We start from the raw sequence: 23,843 nt of genomic DNA on the forward strand, positions 1-23,843 counted from the left end.
ATAATACGAAGTTCCTTGAGTATTGCAGAATTGTCCCTTATCTAGTCACACCGGAATTCAACAAATTGACTAGATATATCTACGGGATGCCAATTGAGATTCGTGATTTAGTCCGATCCCATATGCCGTCAACAACCGAATCAGCCATGGAGTGTAACATCCCAAACTTCGTTGGTATTTAAATAAATTGGGTTATAAATGAATTATAGAATATAGATGTAATTATCTAAAGTGCGAGGGGGTTAAGTGTCATTAGATCAAAATTTAAACATGAAACCCTACTCCCTTCCTATAAATATAGCCACCATCTCATTTATAACAATCTTCACCTCTAACTCATTCTTTACCCAAAATCCCGTTTTTGTGAGAGCTACCCGCAAAGATCCGACGATTCCCTGAGATCTAATCGTCAACTTGGTCTCAAGTTTTAAATGAGTGTTCACAACATACAAATGAAGATTCCCACCAATCATATCTTCAATCAGAGGTCGGGAAGTCCAGTTTTATCAGCAAAAACGTAACAGAGAAAAATGAAGTTTTCCGGCAACTGTTTGGGTTTTCCAGAGATGGTGGCAACGGATTTCGGCAGCAGCAGCAGGCGGCGCTGGTAGAGCTCGGCAACCTGGTCGCGTGCCCTCTTGAAGCACTCAATTTTGAGTTCGTTTAATATGGTTTTGGTCTATTCGAGTGATTTCGAACATAAACCTCAAAGGTGCGTTTTATTAAAAAGGCTTACTTTTCGTGTACGGATTTGCAGGAAACTTGGTAGGATGATAGATCGCACCACGATTAGTGATAAAGTAATGAACTTTTAGTAAATGGGTTAGTTGGCTCGGTACGAGTAAGACGAGTAGCTTTTGGTTCGTTAAAAACACGGGTAAACGAAGTCGGTTTTGCACGAAATTTGAGGGGAAAGTAAAATCGGGTCTTAAGGAAGGACCTCAGAGGAATATGGCTTTAAAGTGGTAAAACTAAAGAAAAAGAGATTCTGATCGTACGATACAAAATCGCATCGCATAGCCATGCGATGCAAATTGTTTTCATGCGATGCGAATGGTTCCATGCGAATGGTTTTGAGAGAGCACTACAGATCTAGATCGATGATAACATCGTGTTTATCATTGCATATTCGATACGATTATGGTGGAATACAGTTAATGTGTGTTTGTGTGTGTTTCAAAGAAGATTTTGGCAGAGTAACGAGGCAAAAACGTGATAAAATTGAACTGATTACATTACTGATATATATAGGGGATGACACATTCGTTAATTTAAGTATTAACGAATGTGTCATTCTTACATTAATACTAACGAATGAACATACTCATTCGTATTACATTAGCCTTAACGAATAGCCCTTCATTCGTTGTCACATTTGTTAAGCAAGGTTAACGAATGTTGCTTACATATATAACGAATGTAGCTTATTCGTTACGGGGTAACTAATAGCTTCACAATAGAGCGAATGTGTACTTACTAAAATACCCTTTTACATTATCTAGTAATATTATAATAATATAATAAAGGCCGAGACGCCCAAGTCATGTATCAACAAACTCTCCCTCGTCTCGAGCTCTTTATACTTTATCTCTGAAACATCTTCGTCTTCCAGTCATTGCAACTATGAATCTTGAATGCATAACAGACTCGAACAACGCGCTGAAACTGCATTGCAAGATCGTAGTCACTTACGTTAGCAAATCGGATCTGATTTTGATATAACGCATCATTATCAGACTCCAATAAGTTAACAAGGCACATAGGATCGATCACACGTATAACACTTGTGTTTGATCCAGTGCCCAATTCAATTACCGCTTCACCCGTTCGATTATCATAATACCATCTGTTGAACATGGTGAACAGACTCTGAGGGAAGATCTTCATTGGAGCCCTCTTCATAGTCTTCGGTGGCTTGACCTGCAAAATCATTTTTCTCCAGCCTGTGCGCGGATCAATCTCATCAATGTATTTGTGTGTCGGCACCTGCAGCTCAAAAAATTTGAAACCAAATCTGGTCTCATGTTGCAGATGATCATAGAACCACTCAGCCCATTGATCTTTTCCTCAATTAACAAATGGTCGGTGGCTAAGGTTCTCACATCCCATTTTGGCATAGATAAAATATCGTGTGGACGTTTGAAATAATAAATACCATGCTCCCACTTGATGATATATACTTTAAGCTCCGCATCATACTGCCAAGCAACCAAGTCACCTTTCATGTCTTTAACACTCTTGTACTTTTTCATCTAGTAAGCTGATGCTCGAACCTTCGCAAGTCTGACTTCCTTTTGTTCATTGTATCTGAAGGTCTCGATCATCTTGTTCATACTCTTCACGTCTTGCCCAAACATACCATCCAAAGCACGTTTTCGTTTCTTCTTTTTAGTTGATAAGTGACTGGTTTCTGCTTCTTTATTCCACCTCTCTTTCTCCTCACGCAGACGCTGTTCTGGTGCCTCAAAATGTTCAGTAGTGAAGAATGGTATACTTGAATCATTTTTTTTATCATCATAAAGATCAGGGTATTCTTCAGCAGTCACGTCTTCCAGTTCCACATCTTCATACTCAGGCACATTCCCACGTGGAATGCCTGGATTTGTACTTTCCTCAAAATCAATCTCCACTTCAACTGTCTTTCCCAGTTCCTTGACCTCATCTTCATTCAGATCCAGAAGCAGGGTAATTTGTTCTTTGGTCAGTGAATGGTTAACAAACTCACCCTCTTCGATCTCATCAGCATTGACCATACTATAAACAATCCCATCCATACCAACAAATAAAATCATACTAGCCGGTATCAAATCAATCGGCTTAGCTCATGTATAGTCTTTATACGGCACAATCTACAAATTACATCCCTTAGTACCACCACCAGTACTCGTCCCAGCCTGATTACCTGCCGACGGTATATTACTACCCCCCGGTTGCTGGTCACCGACACCCCCTTCATCTGGATCTTCACCATCATTCCTCAACTTCTTCAACTCATCATCTTTGCATGTAAGTTGGAGGATGATCTCGTCTTGCTTATCTAACCTCTCCCCCCTGAGCAGCAACTAGGGCTTTTAATTCCCTATTTTCTCTCTGAATGAACTGAATATGCCGAAACATATTCCGCTGCGCTAGCTTATGAGCTACTCGATCTGCTTGCATCTGAGTTTAATGTAGATGCAACAGATTCAGCATATGAAACCCCTGAGCTTGGGAGGACATACCATAAAAATTCGGATGCACAGGTTACATAGGACCTTGAGGGCGATTAAAAGCCGTAAATGAATCCTCAGGTCTTGGCAACGAAGTCGGAGTGACTGGAGTAGCAGGAGTAGTCGGTTGAGGACTAGGCATGCATGCCATTACAGTCTGCAAGACATCTCCAAAGTACGGATCCGACATAGATGTAGCCATCAAAGTCATGGTCGGAGGTACTAGAGAAACTGGCATGTGAACTGGAGTAGGAGATCGAGTAACAACAGGAGATCTTGGAATCATCTAAGGAGTAGGAGAAGTAGGAACTAGAATAGATACAGGTGGAGACGGTGTTTCAAACGGTTGGTTTGGTATCTCAATACCCGAACCTCGTCTCACCCTTTGCTTCTTCGGTTTCTCCCCCTTTTCCACCATCGGCTCTTTACCTTTACGTTTGTGCTTCTGTGTATACGTTAACTCAGCGCTTGGCCCTTGACCACCATCATCACCATCATCACCACCATCACCACTGATGTGCCTAAAAGTGGTATATAAAAATATTGCAATTAATCAACCTAGCACAACGAGTAATAAAAAAAACCTGGAATACCCTAAACCAAACCACTAGCAACAGGCAAGTGAACCTATCGGGTGTAGAATAGCTATGGAAAGTCCGGGAATATCGAACCCTAGAGACACTTATTTAAATTAACAAAACTAGATTCTAAAAGCTAAATAAAATAATAATTAAGGAAAAAGATTCTTTTTGGATTTTTATTTATTTTATTATAAAACTAATTATTACTTAGGTGCTGTTTGTTTTTTCAGAGGTAAAATGTCTGCAGTCTGCGGACCACATCTGCAGTCATCTGTAGCAGAAGAGGTGGACCAAACCTCTGCAGTCTGCAAGAAGAAGACTGTTTGTTTTTAACGTCTGCAGACTGCGGAAATAAAATAGAAATCTTTAAATAAGCTGAAATATAAATAAAAAAGTCATTCAACATCGAAATTTTTAAATAATAGTCAAACAACAGTGCAATAATATTAATAAAACAACAAGATAATTTTTTTTCAAATAATCTATTCGGTACTGTGCATTAACTGCTACGCAATTTCATCTCGTAACTGCGTCATATATTCACGATCTGATGCAGTGTCATGCGCTTCAACCTTGTCTTCATCAGCAACGTGTATATGAGTATTTCTGAATGGCACATCGGGTTGATTGTATTGTTCAAACAATAATTGCATCAATATACAAATCTAATACAAGAAATCAAACAAAAAACATAATCAATATTCAAGTGGTCAATTAACATTAATAAACAACAAAACCTAAACCTAAGTATCTATCTAACAAGATTCATAAGTTAATCATAAGATAGAAAACAATAATTGTTTCAATGTACAAATCTAATACAAGAAATCAAACCAAAACATAATAAATATTCAAGAAGCTTAACTTGATAAAGAAGGTGGAGGATGTAGCGGCGGTGGAGCAGCGGCGGTGAAGGTCGCCGACAGTGGAGAAGCGGCGGTGAAGGTAGCCGGCAGTGGAGCAGCGGCACAGCGGCGTGACAGTGAAGGTCGCCGGTGGTGGAGGTCGGGGAGGAGATGAAGGGGAGATGGTAGGGGAGGAGATGAAGGGAAGGAGAAGGTAGAATAAAGAGGATAGGGAAATAAGATAGAAGATGCAGAAGATGTGAAAAGATGTTGGTCCATGTCTTCAGGGATAAGAGGGCGTGAAGACGTTTCTTAATGAAATGTCTTTAGAAAAACAAACAGTCTTCAAGCCTAAAGGTCTGCGCGTGGTCTGCGCAGCGCAGACATAAGAGGCCAGGAAGATCTTCTGGCAAAAAACAAACACCACCTTAGACTAATTTAAACAAATAAATTAAACTTAAAATTCTAAGACTTAGACGAAAACACTAATGAGAAAGGCGTTACCTAGGCAAGGAATCCAAATTGTGATGACTCGGGTTTTTATCGGTTACAGGAAAATGCTACTGGAACCGGGAATCTAAAAATATGAACCCTAGGAAACCTAATGGATCCCTAATCACTCTCAAGGTGTCACCTAAGAGGAAATCCTAAAGATCATGTAAAAGCACCGGCTTATTGGCTCCCCTGTCAGTTCACCAATTATGATTAATTACCCTAAAAAAACAGCTAACCCATCGGTTTCACTATCTCAATGCACCTAAGTACACGGGGTGGTTTAGAAGAGATCTAAAGGACACGGGTAAGCAGTGAAACTAAGGAAAACTAGGCAAACTTCCTGTCAGACAGTTTAACCTAAAACCCTAATAACAAAGACAAACCCAACAACTTATCACCCGTCGGATATCTAAGCAAGTAAGAATATAAACTTCTAATAATATGCTAAAAAATCAGTTTCTATGGTGTATGAGCTCAATAAACCATAAACAAGTTGCAAACACACAGTAAACAACCCTAACATTCACCTATAATCGAAAGATATTCAATCAAGCAACATGTGAAACATTCATTCAAGCACAAATCAAAAGTAAATACGCATAAATAACATCCAATAAATCTGATCAAAACTTTTAATTAACCAAAATCCAATAAACAATTCCTGAAAACCGTTTAAACCCTTAATCAATCACCAAACATCAATCCAAGCCTAGATAACTAAAAAGATTTAGCCAATAATCATTCTCAAAGACAAACCAAAATAAATTGGTTCAATAATGGAGTTCATATTAATAATAATAATAAATGCAAACCCAAGTTTATGATGTTTGGATGAATAAAGATATGAACCCGACACAAAGCTGCTTCCGTTTTCTTTTCTGTCGTAAACTTCTCTATTTCTTTCTTTTATTTGGACAGAAGCACCAAACAAAATAATATTAATTTTGATGTCCACTGTATGTCTTCAAGAATCCCACGTGAAGTCTTCTCAATGGCGGCTGCTAAGATGCTATTCTCTTTCTTGACTCCCTGCTTCACAAAAGAAATTATAATAATATATGTGGCGGCGGCTTTTCCTTCTGACTCCTCTCTTGTAACTTTGGTCCACGAAATTATATAGTGCTGCTCTCGTGAATCCCCTCATGGGCCCTTCAAATATGTATAGGGTTTTCTTATAATGAAAATGTGTAAAGTAATATTATAAAAACAATAACAATAACAATACGTAACATTAACATGCTTTCTTTTTATTTTGTTTTTTCTTTATTCTCATAATATTATTATTATTATTATTATTATTATTATTATTTTTAGTACTACTATTATTAGATAAATTATGTTAAACTTTTTAAGTCATCAGTCTCGTAGTGAAATTACCGTATTTTACCTCATTGTTTCTTGAAACCATTAAACTCACATACGAACCAAATAATAATAATATTCAATAAAAACTTGGCTAAAAATAACTTAAAAGTGTAGAGAATATTTATATAATAATATATATATTTTAGACCACATCAACCACCCTCACGCTCAGAATCAGAATTACCATGAGCCCAACGATCGTCCGATGGCGCTTCATAGTCAATATTGGCAAGATGGCCAATCAAACGCTTGTGCCTCGGCCGATCTTGAATACTTTGACCATGGTAAGATCGTAACCGTCTCATAGTCTCAGCATTCATATTTTCCAGCTTCATTATGTCAGCTGGATCTTTAAATAAAGTAGGCTGAAGATCGTCTATCATCATTTGTAGGAATCTCGGATACATCAAGAACTTGTGTCGGCTCGTAAGATTCTCCTTTAAGGGATAGTAAACCAGTTCAGAGAAATTGAACGGTTTGTTGAGAACAAGAGCAACGAAAGCAGATTGCAGCATTACTCGGCATTCATCAAATCCTCCTTTTCTACCTCCGAGACAATGGATCAGCACATGCAAGAAATACTTGTACTGCTCACACAAGTATACCTTGTTATACATAGACTTGACTAAGTCGCCCTTATATGTAATCCTTCCGAACAACCCACGTATCAAACTCTTATCAAATTCACACATGTCATCCATAGTATCAACAAATCCCAATGTATCTCTAATAACTCCTACATCGATAACCACTCGTTTCTCTTGAATAATAGCTTCTATCTGATTCTATGCTTCATTAAAACGAGCTGTATCCCAAAAGGCACGTATAATACTTTGGTAAACCAATGTTTGTGTCGAGATTGCCTTGTAGATTCGGGAACGTATCAAGAAATTAATCATCCCTCCAAAAAGTGGTGAATCTTCAAAATTATCATCTAAAAAGGCATAGATGTTGTGCTTTTTATCCCACGACAATAAAACGGGAGCTTGCTTGGGCTCATCAACTTGTTCTGGAGCCTGAACCTCTGGTTGTTGCTCTGGAATAACATTAGGTTGTTGCTCGGGAGCTGGATTTTGAACAATCTCGTTAGCCATTCTGTTTATCAAAAATAAAATATTAGTACGATATTCACAAAGAATATCTTCTGATTTTAACGAATAACAATCAATTAGTTATAATAAATCTATACAAATGAACTCATTCTTATGATAATACTTTAACGAATCTGTCATATTCGTTAATATCTAACGAATAAGTCTATTCGTTACCTTAATCATCCATTCGTTACCACCTCCTATTCGTTACCTTAAATGAAGAGAGTTATTCATTAATCTATAACGAATCAGATTCTAATTAAGATAATTTTGACAAATCTAAGTCAAAGTTCAAAGAATTTAGACTAACACAAGTCAAAACACGATGAACTTCAACTAATTATCAAAAGATTCAGATTAAAATCATCGATTACACCGAACACTCTAGGTCGGAATTGCTTTTAATATATTTATCAGTAATCAAACATCAGTAAACTATCACAATTCTTAAACATTTGATCATTAATCTTGTTTGTTCATATCGGTTTAAGAACTGAACGATTAAGCCCCAAATCTCCATGGAAATCTATCGAATCTGGCATCATTCAACTCGTCATTACCTGTAGATTATCACTCAATCAGTTAATTTGTGTAAAGATGAGTATACAGATTTTATAAAAAATTTGCAAGAGTTTGGTTTACAAAGGCGATGAAATAGTGAATAGGCGAATGACGATTCATTCGTCTGCCTTGGGATTATAAACCCTCTATTACTTCACGCCAATCGAGATCATTCGTTCAAATTTGAACTAACGAATGTCCCAATTCGCTAAATTAAAGAACCTGATACGTTAAATATATAACGAATCTGATTCACATTCGTTAATATTCAACGAATGATATATTAATATTCGTTAATCCTTGAATATGATTCGTTGTGCTCAACGGAAGCGAATGTCTTTTGTAATGAATGAGTTCATTCGTTATGTATAATAGACGAATGGTGTGACATTCGTTAAGCTAATTGATAACGAATCACTTCTAATCATTAACGAATGAGATGAACTCTCATTAATGATTTAAATAATCATTTAAAAACCAAATATTGTTTTGAAATGAATTAAATAATCAACTAAAGCCAATTAGGGTTTAATTGAATACCTTAAACTACTCGATCATTCACGGATCAGTAATGTTTAACTTAAAATGGATTTTTTTACTTTAATACCAGTTGTATACGTTAAGCACGATTAACTTAAAATTTGCGGTAGCAACCTTTTCTTTTTCTTTTTTTTTCTTTTTTTTTTCTTTTTTTTTAAATATTCACTAGCTCGGTAAATCGAAAATAAAGCAGAAAAAAAATGAAAATATTTTTGGATTTTTAAATTTTTCAAAACACAAAAACAGTAAATGTAAAGCAGTAAACAAATAACGTATAAAAGCAGTACATATTTTTGTGAGTTTGAGCAGGGAATCATATAGACGAATAAATCTCTATGTATCATTTCAATTTAGATATTATTGTACACGTAACCCAGAGATGATTGCTGATATAGTTATCCTCTTAAACCATAAACAGACTCTTCGGAAACTCTACGATATTTATTAAGGTTCAGTTGGGCACGAATTTCTTGTGGACCCCACTTATCCGATATAATATGTCTATCTCTTATACAGTGAATTTTCACATGTATCTTTTTCACAGAGATGATTGCTGATATAGTTATCCTCTTAAACCATAAACAGACTCTTCGGAAACTCTATGATATTTATTAAGGTTCAATTGGGCACAAATTTCTTGTGGACCCCACTTATCCGATATAATATGTTTATCTCTTATACAGTGAATTTTCACATGTATGTTTTTCTCATTACTTAAACTTTTGATATACTGTGACTCATGTAAAAATAATAAAGTAAAAATAAAGCAGAACGTTAAAATTTTCCCTTAAGATCGGTATTACTACACGCAGATAAGGTTCCATTTTAACAAAATAAAAAGATAAAATAAGTAGAAGTTGTATAAAATTTTAACTCTCAATTTGGATAATACCGTATTATCGCGCGGAGAAAGTCCAAGATTTCATACAAACACCAAGAAAAATAAAGTAGAATACTCAAATATTAACCCTCAGGTCGGATAATCTTATCGCGCAGGAGAGGATCCAATATTTGAATTAAAATAAAGAAAAATAAATTTAATTTCTTTGCAAAATTAAAGATAAAACAAAATAAATTTACTTCAAAACTGAACGCATGCACACGCAGTAATCTTTTTGACTTTTCTCAAATCAGATATAATATCACACTTCAAAGTGTTGTACCACTAAATTCGGCATTTGTTATGTTTGTATGTTATCAGTTCATGTATAGTCTGTCAGGCCTATCATTGCATATCATATTACTGGCCTTACGTATTTATTAATATAATTTATCCATGTACTAGATCAAACCCGTTAATGTACTATCATTTTTCCTTTTTGCTCAAAAACTCATTTTGAGGGGCATTTTTCAATGTTTTTGAATTTTTCAATATTTGAATGTTTTTGGAGTTTTTAATTTTTCTGTACAAACAAAAAACACCATATTTTTGGATTTTCATATTTTTCTCCCCCTAAAAACAACAAACTGAAAACAAAACAAGAAAAATGAGAAAAAAAAAATGATTCAACCGAGCTATTGAATATCAGTTAACCTTTTTAATCCATTTATACCAAGTAAGTATTGAAACGTGTTTTATCGAACGCCTTGGTATAAAGGTCAGCCTTTTGAAAATCCGTGTGAATTTTTTCAATATCAATAAGTTCCTTTTCAAAACAATCACGTATGAAGTGATAACGGATTTCAATATGTTTAGTTTTGGAATGTTGAACCGGATTTTTAGTTATTGATATAGCGGCCGAATGGTCAATGTAAATTGGAGTAGTAAGAAACTTCAAACCGTAATACCGCAGGTGCTGCTGGATCCAAAGAACCTATGAACAGCAACTCGAGGCCGCCACGTACTCCGCTTCGGCTGTAGAAGTTGAGACTGTTGTGTGCTTCCTACACTGCCAGGAAACAAGCCGGTTTCCTATGCTTGTTTCCTAAGAATTGACAACCCGCTATTGTAGACTTGAAGTTGATCTTGCATCCCCCGTAGTCCAAATCAGTATAAGCGGTGAGATCAAAATTATCGTCCTTGGGTTACCACAACCCGATGTCGGGATTTCCTCTCAGATAATGTAAGATACGCTTAACTGCCGCCAGATGAGTCATTCGGGGACTCAATTGGTACCTGGCACATAAACAAACATCAAACATTATATTAGGACGTGACGCAGTCAAATACATAAGAGATCCGATCATTGTTCGATACAGGGTTGGATCAACGGTATCCTCCAATTCATCCGGTGATAAATTGTGACCCACGGGAAGAGGTGTCGAAGGAACTTTTTCGGGAGATATCTTGAATCTGCTCAAGACATCGTTCACGTGTTTTGTCTGATGGATAAAGATCCCGGATTCAGACTAGTGAACTTGAAATCCCAAGAAGAAGCTCATCTCCCCCATCAAACTCATCTCGAATTTGATTTGCATCGTCTTCTCGAAATCTTTGCACAAGCTGTCGTTTGTCGAACCAAAAATAATGTTGTCCACATAAATCTGGACGACGATCAGATCATCACCAACATTCTTGTAAAATAATGTACAATCCACAGTTCCCCTCTTGAAGCCACTATCAATCAAATGGTCAGCCAGCGTGTTGTACCAAGCTCTTGGGGCTTGGTGTAAACCATATAGAGCTTTGTTCAAACGATAAACACGCTCAGGATAGTCTGGATCTTCAAAGCCGGGAGGCTGCTTTACGTACACTTCTTCATGAATCTCTCCATTCAAGAATGCCGATTTAACATCCATTTAATAAACCTTAAAGTTCTTGTAGGCTGCATAGGCTAGAAATATGCGTATCGCTTCCAGTCGTGCTACTGGAGCATACACTTTAGTGTAGTGAATGCCTTCTTGTTGATTATATCCCAACACGACCAATCGTGCCTTGTTTCTCACAAAAACCCCACGGTTGTCTTTCTTGCACTTATAAACCCATTTCGTCGGTATAGCCCTTTTTAATCTGTCGGGTTTATCAATAAGATCCCATACACCCAGTCTTATGAACTGCTGCAGCTCCTCTACATAGCTTCAACCCAAGATGGTTCCTTGAGTGCCATCGTGACACTTGTCGGTTCTATCTGAGATAAAAAGCAAGTGTATCGTGCAATGTTCAGAATCCCCGTTGAAGGCAAATCCGCATAAGCACACAAAATCTTATCATCTGAAGGAGATACTTTACAATCAACCAAATCGTCGCATACATTAGCCAACTGGTGTCTAGTTCGAACACCGTCGTTAACATCCCCAATTATCTGTTCCTACGGATGATTCGTGTGAATCTTTAAAGAAGGATTCGCAGGTACAGATACATTATCAACCAAATTGGTGATATTTTCCTCTACTGTATCTAAAGAGACAGGTGATGACACATCTTCAACGAGAATTGGCTCGTTTAGTTCTTGAGCTTCATCCAATGGAATTGAAGACGAATCAACAAGTCAGCATCATCGAAATAGTCAGAAACATCATTTGATGTCTCTGATACGTTATGAATGTCATTCACATCAGCAGATGAAGAACTTGGAATAGGAAGACATCGTTCTTCCAAATACAACCGAATAAAGTCTTTAGGTATCTCCTCAACCACTGGTGTAAATGAGTTAAATAAACCATCATAGTCGAACATTCAATCAGAACCTGTTCCGGCTGGAGGTGTAGTGTAGCTTTGACATTCTATGTGATACCATTCTTCTACACATCCCGAAGAAAGACTGAAGATTCGCTTCTTAGGAGAATTATACCCCAAAAAGTATCTCTCAGATATCTTTTCATCAAATTTCCCGGCATCTTTCTTCAACACTGTACATGGACACCCGAATGGTTCCAAATACTTTAGTGTAGGTTTATGGTTATTCAGAAGTTCATAACTTGTTTTCTTCAACTTCTTTATAGTTAGGACGCGATTCAAAGTATAACATGCCGTATTCACAGCTCCGTTCCAGAATTGAACAGGAAGCTTATAACCAGCAAGCATTGTTCTAGCAGCTTCTATCAACGTCCGATTCTTCCGTTCAGACACACCGTTTTGTTGAGGAACATACGGTGCACTGAATTCCCGATGTATTCCTTTTTTAACACAAAAGAAATCCAAAACATTGTTTTTGAACTCAGTTCCATTATCACTTCGAATACGTCTCACTTTCAGTTTATAAAGTGATTTGATCTTTGTGATAAGGGACTGAATTAAAACAGGTTTCTGATCTTTAGAACCCATAAATAACACCCAAGAATATCTCGAGAAGTCATCAGTTACAACCGAAAAATACAGATCACCCGCAATACTAGCACGATTCACTGGACCAAATAAATCCATGTGAAGTCGTTCCAGTGGCGTGATAATCGAGTTAATCGATTTTCACGGGTGTGACTTCTTCTTCTGTTTCCTCTTTTTGCATGCAAAACAGTGTTCGTTTAACTTGAAGTTCTTGAGGGTCACTCCATCTACCAATTCATTGGTAATAAGATGATTCATCTTGCGTACATGGATGTGCCCCATGTGTCGATGCCATAGAATTGAGTCTTTCTCCATAGCTTTGGAGACAAAACACGTATCAGAGGGTGAAACATTTACAGTAAAACTCATGTCGAGGACATAAATATCATTTGATCGAGGTGATCGCATGACAAACATTTCTTCAGGAATTGTGTATCCCAGTTGAAGGATAACACATTCCTTATTTGTGAAAATAGTAGTATATATCTTATCACAAATCTGGGAGACACTTAACAGATTGTGATCTACTTTTTCACAATAATTAACTTTCTTAAATGTAATCATCCCATTTGGGACCCCTCTTTCTTTTGTAATCATTCCACCATTATTACCAGCGAAAGAAACATAACCTCCTTGAATATCTTTGACATTATTTAGAAGATCAAGGTTGTTGGTAATACGTCGAGAGCATCCACTGTCTAATATCCACTTGTGACCTGATACAGACCTGGATGAACTCTGCATAAAACGTAAAATGATTAGTTCAAAAACGCAGCCAAGCCTCAGTCTTGGGCTCTCCTTTTGAAATTTTCGGAGATAATTTTAAATTAACACTTGCATTTGGTACTTGAGAATATGTGACGGGTTTCTTGGTTTTCTTCTTCAGGTAGCCATCACGAATTATTCCCGAGTACGTATTCTTACAAACAGGTTGAGCTCGATCAACGAATTTGTTTATTACATTAGGAATTTCAACCCGAACCACTTTCCTCGGGTTGATGTTTGAGTACATTATGAATGAGTCATCAACTTGATATTCCTTTGATTTATAATTACTTTCAACCATTGGAATAGATTGTTTAGATGACAACTTGATATTCTCAACCTGGGCTTTGCATTTCTTAGCCACATGACTGGTTTCACCACATTTAAAGCATAAACGAGAGTCTAGACTCTTTTGTGGTGGAACACTTGTCTTGCAATCGTGTGAAGGTTGAGAAATATCAATTTTTGGTTGCTCAACGGCTACCGACTTTGAATCAAACCTCATGAGTTAATCCCTTTTTATGTTTGTAGAGTTCAAGATTGGTTATTTTCAAAGAATTCTCTAATCCCGAAGATTTCACAAACTTTATAGGTTGAAAAACATGTGTAACCGGTTTTGTTTGAACATTAGTAGATTTAGATTTAAAAAATCTTTGTTCAAGGTCGGCAACCTTTGACGTATCATCTTGAAAAACGCTTTCAATCATTTCTGGCCTAAGACGATTCATTGGAACTTCTTTATCCGAGAACATTTTTGATAAGCCTTTTATCTTAAATACTATTCCTTTTGTTGACTCTAGTTGTGGATTGATGAATTTCATCAAATCCTCATCAGACACAGTCTGATTTCATTACATTAACAGAACCTTTCGACCTTTTCAATGACTCACCCGAGGGCTTCGAACCATACACAGCTTGGTCGAATTCCTCAGGTTCACACAAAATATGATTGTCAGCAGGCATGTTCTCATTTTTGACATGCACTTCTGGTTTAGTTAATTCCTTGATTGAACCGTCCAATTCATTTTTAGTAAAGACTGAATTACTTTTAACATGAATCAGTTCATGAACTTTTAATTTAGTTGTTTCATCATTTTTAGAGTTGACTAAATCACCAACAGGCATTTCTGGGTTTGTAGATTTCTCTACAACTGGAATGCTATTGTAATCTCCTTTGAATGGCGGAGGAATCTCAATATACCCCAATCATGCTTTACCATTTTTCTTATGATTATTATTGACTTCAATAATTTCGTTTAAGAGAAATGAGGTATCCAGAAAGTTTCCAAGTTTATTTTTTAATTCTAAAATTTCATTCTCTAACTTGGTAATGCAGGTTTGAAGTTTGAGAATCTCTTGAAAATGTTGTTCAACTACCACAATTTTACAGTTAACTTCAGCTTTTAGGTCATGATTGCTAACAGACAAGTTTTTAATTTTAAGTGTCGATTGTTCCAGCAATTTGGATTTTTGTCTGAAACATTCATTGACCATGAAAAATTCATTAGTGAGTGTAGTGTTATATTGTAAAGCTGACTCAAGTTTAACTTTGAGTTCATCACAATCAGCACACTTAGTAACAACTTGTGAAGTTACTGTCTCCTTTGAATCATTCAAAGATACATTAAGTGAAGATTTAGTACATACCTCTTCAACTTTTGCCATACAAGCAAAAAATTCGGTTTGCTCAGGTGACCTATGATCAGAATCAGTCTCTGAATCAGACGAGTCACTTCCATTAGATAAGTTATCACCCCTTGCATCTTCAAACTGTTCAATTGGTTCTAACATACCCAGGTTAGCTTGGTTTACCATCAGTTGTTGAGACCAACCCAAACCTTCATTGACAACAAGAGCTTGTGAATTAGCCGTCTTATTCTGATCCCCTTCTGATGATTTCTTCTTATCAGTTCCAGATGAACTTTTTCCTGAAGATCTTTCAGCATTACGAAGACCGTGTATTCTTTCCTCAGCTTATCACATTCTTTGGCGAAATGACCAAAGTCTCCACAATTATGACATTTGACTTTCAATTTGTCAAACCCAACTCTCTTGTTTAGAGTCAGTAGATCTTTTCCCGTTTGTTGCATGAATCTTTTCACTTTCCTGACTATCATAGCCATATTCCACTTAAGATCCATTAACTCTAGATCATCCGGGTCCATCTGGTCATAATCCTCATTAGTTAGTTCACTAGTTGCAATCTTACTCCCAACGAGTTGTTCGTAAGAGGACATAAATGCACTTAGAAATGCAAACTGCTGCTTCGCTTCTTTCAGATTAAAATTTGTTGGAGAGCTTGAAGAGCTTGCACCTGATCCTGAATTGACCCCCGATGCCATAAAACATACATTAGGCGAGCTATTACCGTTAGAAGACTCTTCTTGTGATGTCTGTGTGAAGAATGCGGTGATCGGGACTGAGCTTGAAGTATTACTTGCTGGTAACGAACCACCGTAAAGAGAAGGATTCTGATTCTGATTATCCTTCAACGAGGTTTGGCATTTCAAGTCATATTCTCTTTCTTCTAACTTGTTGATGAATTATCCAGAAGTGAGTTGATTGTTACGAAAGTAACCATTCTCTTTCAACACAAGTAGGAACGTAGAATAAGACGGTGGTAATGCATTTCTCAAAGGGTCAATCTTATCCACCTTAGTCGGTTCTAGTTTAACAGTAGTCATTTCATGTAACACCCGTTAATTTCCGGTTTAAAAGAATTACAGTATGTATATTTCTCGGGAGTTAACCGGCATATTTCGTTGACCCTATCATCTTCCCGGTACGTTAAGTAATCTAATCTTTCCTCACAAGTTGCCATATCCCTTAAACTAGAAGGGCTAGTGTGTAACATATTTATTTATATCATAAAAAAAATAATCTAACCCTAGCCCCCATTCGAGCGCCGATCGGACAAGAGAACCCCCACCCCTTGCGATTTTCTTCTGTGCAGGCAAGGTTAAGCCATAAAAATTCAATTCAAGGTTGGTTTTATGATTCCCCACGTCTTTTACACCTTAATTGATCTTTGTATTACGCGTATTGATCGATAAACGACTTGTTTTAGGTTAACCAGGTGGCTGTCCAATTGAGCGGTTTCGGGACTGTATTGGTTGAGGTTTTTGCACCAAAATATTCCTAGGTATGTCTAGTATAACATACTTAAAAATCATGTTCATTGGTGTTCGTTAGATTGGTCAACTAGTTGTAGTTAGATTGTTAGTGTTCGGTTGACTAGAATTGTAGTTTGATGCGTTTAACGCGAGTGTTGATGTGATTAACGACCAATTCAGCTCAGGGGCACTCGGTTTGATGTACGGGCTGTTGAAAATTCATTTTTATAAGTTTTGGGGTTGAATTGGTTGTCGGTTACTCCAACGGGTCGTTACAACGCGCAATTGCGTTTATTGAATAGTTGGTGCATTGTACTTGCGAGTTACCGACCCATTTGACTCGTGTAGTATCGTGTGGACTTGTTGACTGTGATTTTATCATATTGGGTCCACACGGGGCTGAGTTGGATGTTAACGGCCTAAACGGCTCTTAAACGCGCGTGTTAGTGTCACCTAGTGCTTCCGGGGGTAAATTGGGAATTCTTTATTCCCGGGAGTACCTGAGGGTTGTTTTGGTGAATGTGAGGCCTCTAGGGCTGTTGTGATTTAGTTTGATGAGGTCGAGGGTTTAGCTAACTCGAACCATGTTAGAATGTCTCGTAGTGTAAACGAGTCCTTTCGATGTCGATTGTAATGTTTGTATGTAAACCGACAGGTGTTTGAGTTTTGGGATTACTTAGGGATCATCTAGCTCATGGTGAATACGTGTCTTGTGTCAGGTGAGTTCATGATGCCCCTTTTAACTCTTTTTAAGTTTTTGGGCTAGCATGCACACCTAAGCGATTTTGCTTGTTGAAACGTTTAAACTATTTTATATAGGCTTGCTAGTATATGGTTGGCCTTGGGATATTATAGTATGTATGTAATATTGTATGGCCAATATTTGGCAATGTTAGTAGTCGTTATCGACTATGGATGTTACGTATGCCTACTTTGTGTTTGCATACACTGATGAGATGTTACGTGTTTGGGTTGTACGTTTGCTCGACCCTGATGTTATTACTTGGATGTTATATATATATATATATATATTTATATATATAGGGATGCACTTATGAAGATGTTTATATGTATGTATATATATATAAGGATGATTATTTATCGAAGATGATGGCCTAACTGATGTATCCCTTTAATAGTTTAAAACCTTTGGAATGACTATTATGATTATTATTATTGATGTTATTTATTAAAACTTGAACTCACTCAGCTGAAGCTGACTTTGTGTGCATGTTAGTGTGAGTTTCAGGTTAGGAGGAGGATGCCTTATCGCTTGGACGTGCACGAAGCTACTTGGACGGTAAAGGGCATACGTGGATGGAAGATTTCATTATTAAACATTTTTTTTAAAAAGTTTTATTAAACATATTTAAATTGTTTTTGGGAACTTATTGTATTAGGTATGGTTTTCCGTTGAATTATACTTTGAATTGGTTGTTTTAATGAAATGAACTGTTTTTAAGTTTAAGTATTTTGTATGAATACCAACTATAGGGTTCCCGGGATTCGGGGTCTTACAAGTTGGTATCAGAGCCATGGTTCGAAGGATCTGAGCATCCCCGAATGCTTGGACTCGAACTGTAAGAAAAGAGACCAGTATGCCCACCGCGAGTAGCTACACGCCAAGAGGTAACTTTAAACTATTTAGTCATTCCTTTGAATTTAAAAGTTTCCAGTATGTGATTAACTGTTTAAGTGTTAGATAGAAGGCTAATGTGGTTAGGGACAGGGAGTGATTAGGACGGGCGGGTAAAGTAAACGACTAATTACACTTGATCAACGTCATTAGCAATTTACCCTTACCTTACATGTTCTAAATGCCACTTGTACTTGACCGCGTTAAAATTGTGTCTTTGTAGGGATAAGTCATGGTTAATACTCGAGCAGCTAAGAGAGGTGGTCCTAGTGTTCGTGGCCGTGGTCGTAAGCCACGTGCCGAAGCTGAGAGAGAGATTCCTACTGCCCAGCAGGAGGAGACCTGATTCATGAGGAGGGGGATAACCCCGCCTTAGATCCTGCTATGCGCGCGGCTATCGCGGATGAGGTTTACCAGGTGCTCCATAGCGCCATTCTCGAGATCGTTGCTGAGGCCGCTAGGGCCATGGAGGAGTCTATGGTTGGTAAGAGTTCGGGTAAAGAAAGGAAGGGTAAGGAGACACATGTTGATGAGGAGGAAGAGGTGTATGTGCCGAGTGGGGATGTAGACGAAGTGTGGACTGTTAGTGTGTCTACTCGGGGTTGCTCATATGGTGACTTTAAGAAGTGTGACCCTCCTTCTTTCGATGGTACTAAGGATGCGTTGGCAGCACATCAGTGGGTGAGGGAGATGGAGGCCATTCTGAGAGTTAGTAAGTGCAAGGGGGATGACGTGGTGATGTATGCTATTGCCTCGTTTCGTTCCGAGGCATTGTGTTGGTGGGATAATCTGGCGCAGGCTATGGGTGATCGTTAGATTAGGAGGATGACATGGGATGAGTTGAAGAAGTTGGTTCTTGATCAGTTTTGTGCTCCGCATGAATTGGATAATATTGAACAGGAATTCTTGACCTTGGAGGCGGGCAGTATGACGCATCGGGAATATACCAAAAAGTTTAATAAGATGGCTCGTTTATGTCCCGATCTAGTTACTCCTGAGGCAAAGAGGATAAAGAAGTATGTGAAGGGCTTTCCGGTGGATATTCGTAGGGGTGTGGTGACCACCGACATGAACTCTTTTCACTCGGTGGTTACCCTAGAAGGTACATTGTATGATCAGAGGGAGAGGTTACCGCCGACCGAGACTAGGAAGACTTGGAACACTAATTCGTACGGTAAGCGGCCCGGGGGAAGCAATTTTAATTCGTCTGAGAAAAGGGTGAAGATTGAGACTTCTGAGTTTAAGAGGGATGCGGCGTTCGGTAATTGCAAGAAGTGAGGGAAACCGCACAAGGGGGAATGTAAGAGTGGGTCTGGCTTCTGTTTTCGTTGTGATAAGGTTGGACACCCCCATTTCGAGTGTCCGATGTTGGCTTGTTTCCGCTGTAAGGGTTCCGGTCACTTGGCATCAAACTGTCCTACCAGTAAGGCCGGGGGGGGGGGGGGTCCGGTCAGGGGACTTCCTCTAGGGGGAAGATGGAAGAGAAGCCGAAGGCCAGGGCGAGGGCCTTCAACATTTGCAAGAGGGAGGCGAAGGATGATGCGGATGTTGTTTCAGGTACTTTTCCTTATTTAGCTTTTATTCCACCGTTATAATTTCTTATTCCTTTGGAATCGTATGTGATGATCATGTAGCTAAGCAGTAGTATAATATTATCCCAGGTACCTTTTTACTTGATGAATTACAGGCGTCAGTCTTATTTGATTCGGGCGCCAGTAGAAGTTGTGTCTACCGCTTTCTGTTCCTCGTTGAATAAATCACCCGAGCGCGTAGTCGATGTATTTGATTCGGGCGCCAGTAGGAAAATCCGTTTCCGTGTCTAGGGCTATTCAGGGTTGTTTCATCGAGTTGTCTGGGTATAGATTTCCGGTGCGGTTGTATTTGATGCCGCTTGGTTGTTTCGATGTGGTTTACCAGGTGCTCCATAGCAGGGTTGCGGGGCGTATCTAGCGTATGCTATAAATATGAAAACCGAGGTGGCTACCGTCGGTGATGTTCCTATCGTTCAGGATTTCCCGGATGTATTTCCAGATGATTTGTCAGATGTGCCGCCGGACCGCGAGGTCGAGTTCCAGATATACCTTGTGCCGGGCGCAAAACCCGTTGCTCGAGCCCCTTACCGTCTAGCACCGAATGAGATGAAAGAACTTATGGCTCAGTTGGAAGACTTGCTCGATAAGGGCTTCATGTGACCGAGCATCTCACCTTGGGTGCCCCGGTCCTATTCGTTAAGAAGAAGGATGGTAGCATGCGGATGTGCATTGACTACCGTGAATTGAATAAGCTCACTGTTAAAAATCGGTACCCTCTTCCAAGGATCGAAGATTTATTTGATCTGTTCCAAGGAACTAGTTGGTTCTCGAAGATCGACCTTAGGTCCAGGTATCATCAGTTGAAGATTCGGGAGGAAGATATTCCTAAGACTGCCTTCCGCACTCGTTATGGGCATTATGAATTCCTCGTGATGTCTTTCGGTTTGACCAACGCACCGGCTGCGTTCATGGATCTTATAAACCGGGTGTGTAGGCCAATGCTCGATCGTTCGGTTATTGTGTTCATCGACGACATTCTTGTGTATTCCAAAAGTGAATCCGATCACGCCGGTCATCTCACGGAAGTTTTGGAAGCTCTGCGAAAGAATAAGTTGTATGCGAAATTTTCGAAGTGTTCCTTTTGGTTACGTGAGGTTCAGTTCTTGGGTCATGTTATTAACCCGAGTGGTATTTTGGTTGACCCTGCAAAGGTGGAAGCCGTAAACGAATGGGAATCTCCTAAGTCTCCATCCGAAATTCGTAGTTTTCTGGGCTTGGCGGGGTATTACCGCCGCTTCATTCCCGACTTTTCAAAAATTGCTTCATCATTGACCAAGTTGACTATGAAGAGTGTTAAGTTCGTTTGGGGTACTGAGCAGGAAGAGGCTTTTCTCGAGTTGAAGACAGGTTGACGCATGCCCCGATTTTAGCTTTACCCGATGGCACCGATGATCTGGTGGTTTATTCTGATGCCTCTTATCAGGGGCTTGGGTGTGTTCTGATGCAGTGAGGTCGAGTCATCGCTTATGCCTCACGGCAGTTAAAGCCTCATGAGGCGAATTATCCTACTCACGATTTGGAGCTGGCGGCGGTTGTGTTTGCGTTTAAGTTGTGGCGGCATTATTTGTACGGTGTTCCTTGCGTTATCTATACCGATCATAAGAGCTTAAAGTTTTTCTTTGAAGAAAAGGAACTGAATATGCCTCAGCGTCGATGGTTGGAGTTGATTAAGGATTATGATCTGGAGATTATGTACCATCCCGGTAAGGCAAACGTGGTAGCCGATGCGTTGAGCCGGAAGGAGAGACCGAAACCTATTCGTGTGAAATCTTATCAGCTTATTCTTAAACCCGATATTTTGAAACAAATAGCCAACGTCCAGAATGAAGCTTTGCAGGTGGAATGGATTATGTCAGAACGTATTTGGGGGTCAGGAAAAGTTGTTGGAAGACGTCGGTGATGGGGTGAAGTATAAGAATGGGCGTTTATGGGTACCGAGGTATGGGGGATTTAGAGGTAAAATTTTGGATGAAGCACACAGGTCGCTCTATTCCATTCATCCGGGCGCGACCAAGATGTACCAAGACCTGAAAAAGAATTATTGGTGGCATGCGATGAAGTTTGAGGTGGCTCAGTATGTGAGTAAGTATTTGACATTTCTACAAGTTAAGGCCGAGCACCAGATGCCGTTCGTGAAACTTCAACCATTGGAAATAACTGAGTGGAAATGGGAGTATCTTACGATGGATTTTGTGACTAAACTGCCTCGTACTCCTAGGGGTAGTTATGTCACCATTTGGGTAATCGTTGATAGATTGACCAAGAGCGCTCATTTCTTGCCGATTCGAGAAACATTTATTTTTGAGCAGCTGGCCGATGTGTTTATTCGTGAGATCGTTTCTAGGCATGGGGTGCTGGTATCTATTGTTTCGGATAGGGATACACGATTTACCTCCAGGTTTTTGAAGAAATTTCATGAGGAGATGGGTACCAAACTCCTCATTAGTACTGCTTATCACCGGCAGACGGATGGTCAATCCGAGAGGACCATTCAGACTCTCGAGGATATGTTGCGAGCTTGTGTTATCGATTTTGGTGGTAGTTGGGATCGTCACTTACCGTTAGTCGAGTTCTCGTATAATAACAGTTATCATGCCACGATTGGAATGCCACCGTTTGAGATGTTGTATGGTAGGAAGTGTAGGACTCCAGTTTGTTGGGGTTTCATTGGTCAGAAACAGTCGTGTAGTTTGGAGGTGGTTGAGGCTACGACTGAGAAGCTCGATAAGATTAAGGCTTTTATGAAGGCCGCTCAGGATCGTCAAAAGTCCTATGCGGATAAAAGGCGAAGACCTATTGTGTTTGAGGCTGGGGATCGGGTTATGTTGAAAGTTTCTCCTTGGAAGGGTATTATTCGTTTTCGTAAGAGGGGGAAGCTTAGTCCGAGGTCTATTGGTCCGTTCCATATATTGTCCCGTGTTGGTGAGGTAGCGTATAGGTTGGAATTGCCCAAGGAGCTCGCGGGGATTCATCCTACTTTTCACGTGTCTCGTTTGAGGAAATGTTTAGCGGATGAGGAGGCACATGTGCCTCTGGATGATATTGAGCTTGATAGTAAGCTGAACTACGTTGAGGTACCTATTGCTATACTTGACCGTCAGGAAAGGCGTCTGAGAAATAAAGTGGTTAGGCAGGTGAAGGTGCAGTCGAGGTACCGTAGGGGTTCCGAGGGTACTTGGGAGTCTGAAGATGAGATGATGAAACTCTATCCGCAGTTGTTCCTGTCGCATCGGGATTCGGGGACGAATCCCATTGTAAGGGGGGTGGACTTGTAACACCCCTTAATTTCCGGTTTAAAAGAATTAAAGCATGTAAAGTATGTATATTTCTCGGGAGTTAACCGGCATATTTCGTTGACCCTATCATCTTCCCGGTACGTTAAGTTATCTAATCTTTCCTCACAATTTGCCTTATCCCTTAAACTAGAAGGGCTAGTGTGTAACATATTTATTTATATCATAAAAAACAATAAACTAACCCCAGCCCCCATTCCAGCGCCGATCGGACCAGAGAACCCCCCCCCCTCTTGCGATTTTCTTCTGTGAAGGCAAGGTTAAGCCATAAAACTTCAATTCAAGGTTGTTTTTATGATTCCCCATGTCTTTTACACCTTAATTGATCTTTGTATTACGCGTATTGATCGATAAACGACTTGTTTTAGGTCAACCGGGTGGCTGTCCAATTGAGCGGTTTCGGGACTGTTTTGGTTGAGGTTTTTGCACCAAAATCTTCCTAGGTATGTCTAGTATAACATACTTAAAAATCATGCATATCTAGTCGAGGAATTCAATAATGAACTCTGTTTCTTTTCAATTATTACTAAACGTATTCAAATTTGGTTTT

The sequence above is a fragment of the Bidens hawaiensis genome, unplaced genomic scaffold (assembly GCF_021521415.1).
Source record: "Bidens hawaiensis isolate Kalapana, Puna unplaced genomic scaffold, B.hawaiensis_p1.1 tig00009843_1, whole genome shotgun sequence".
In the NCBI taxonomy this organism is placed as follows: Eukaryota; Viridiplantae; Streptophyta; class Magnoliopsida; order Asterales; family Asteraceae; genus Bidens; species Bidens hawaiensis.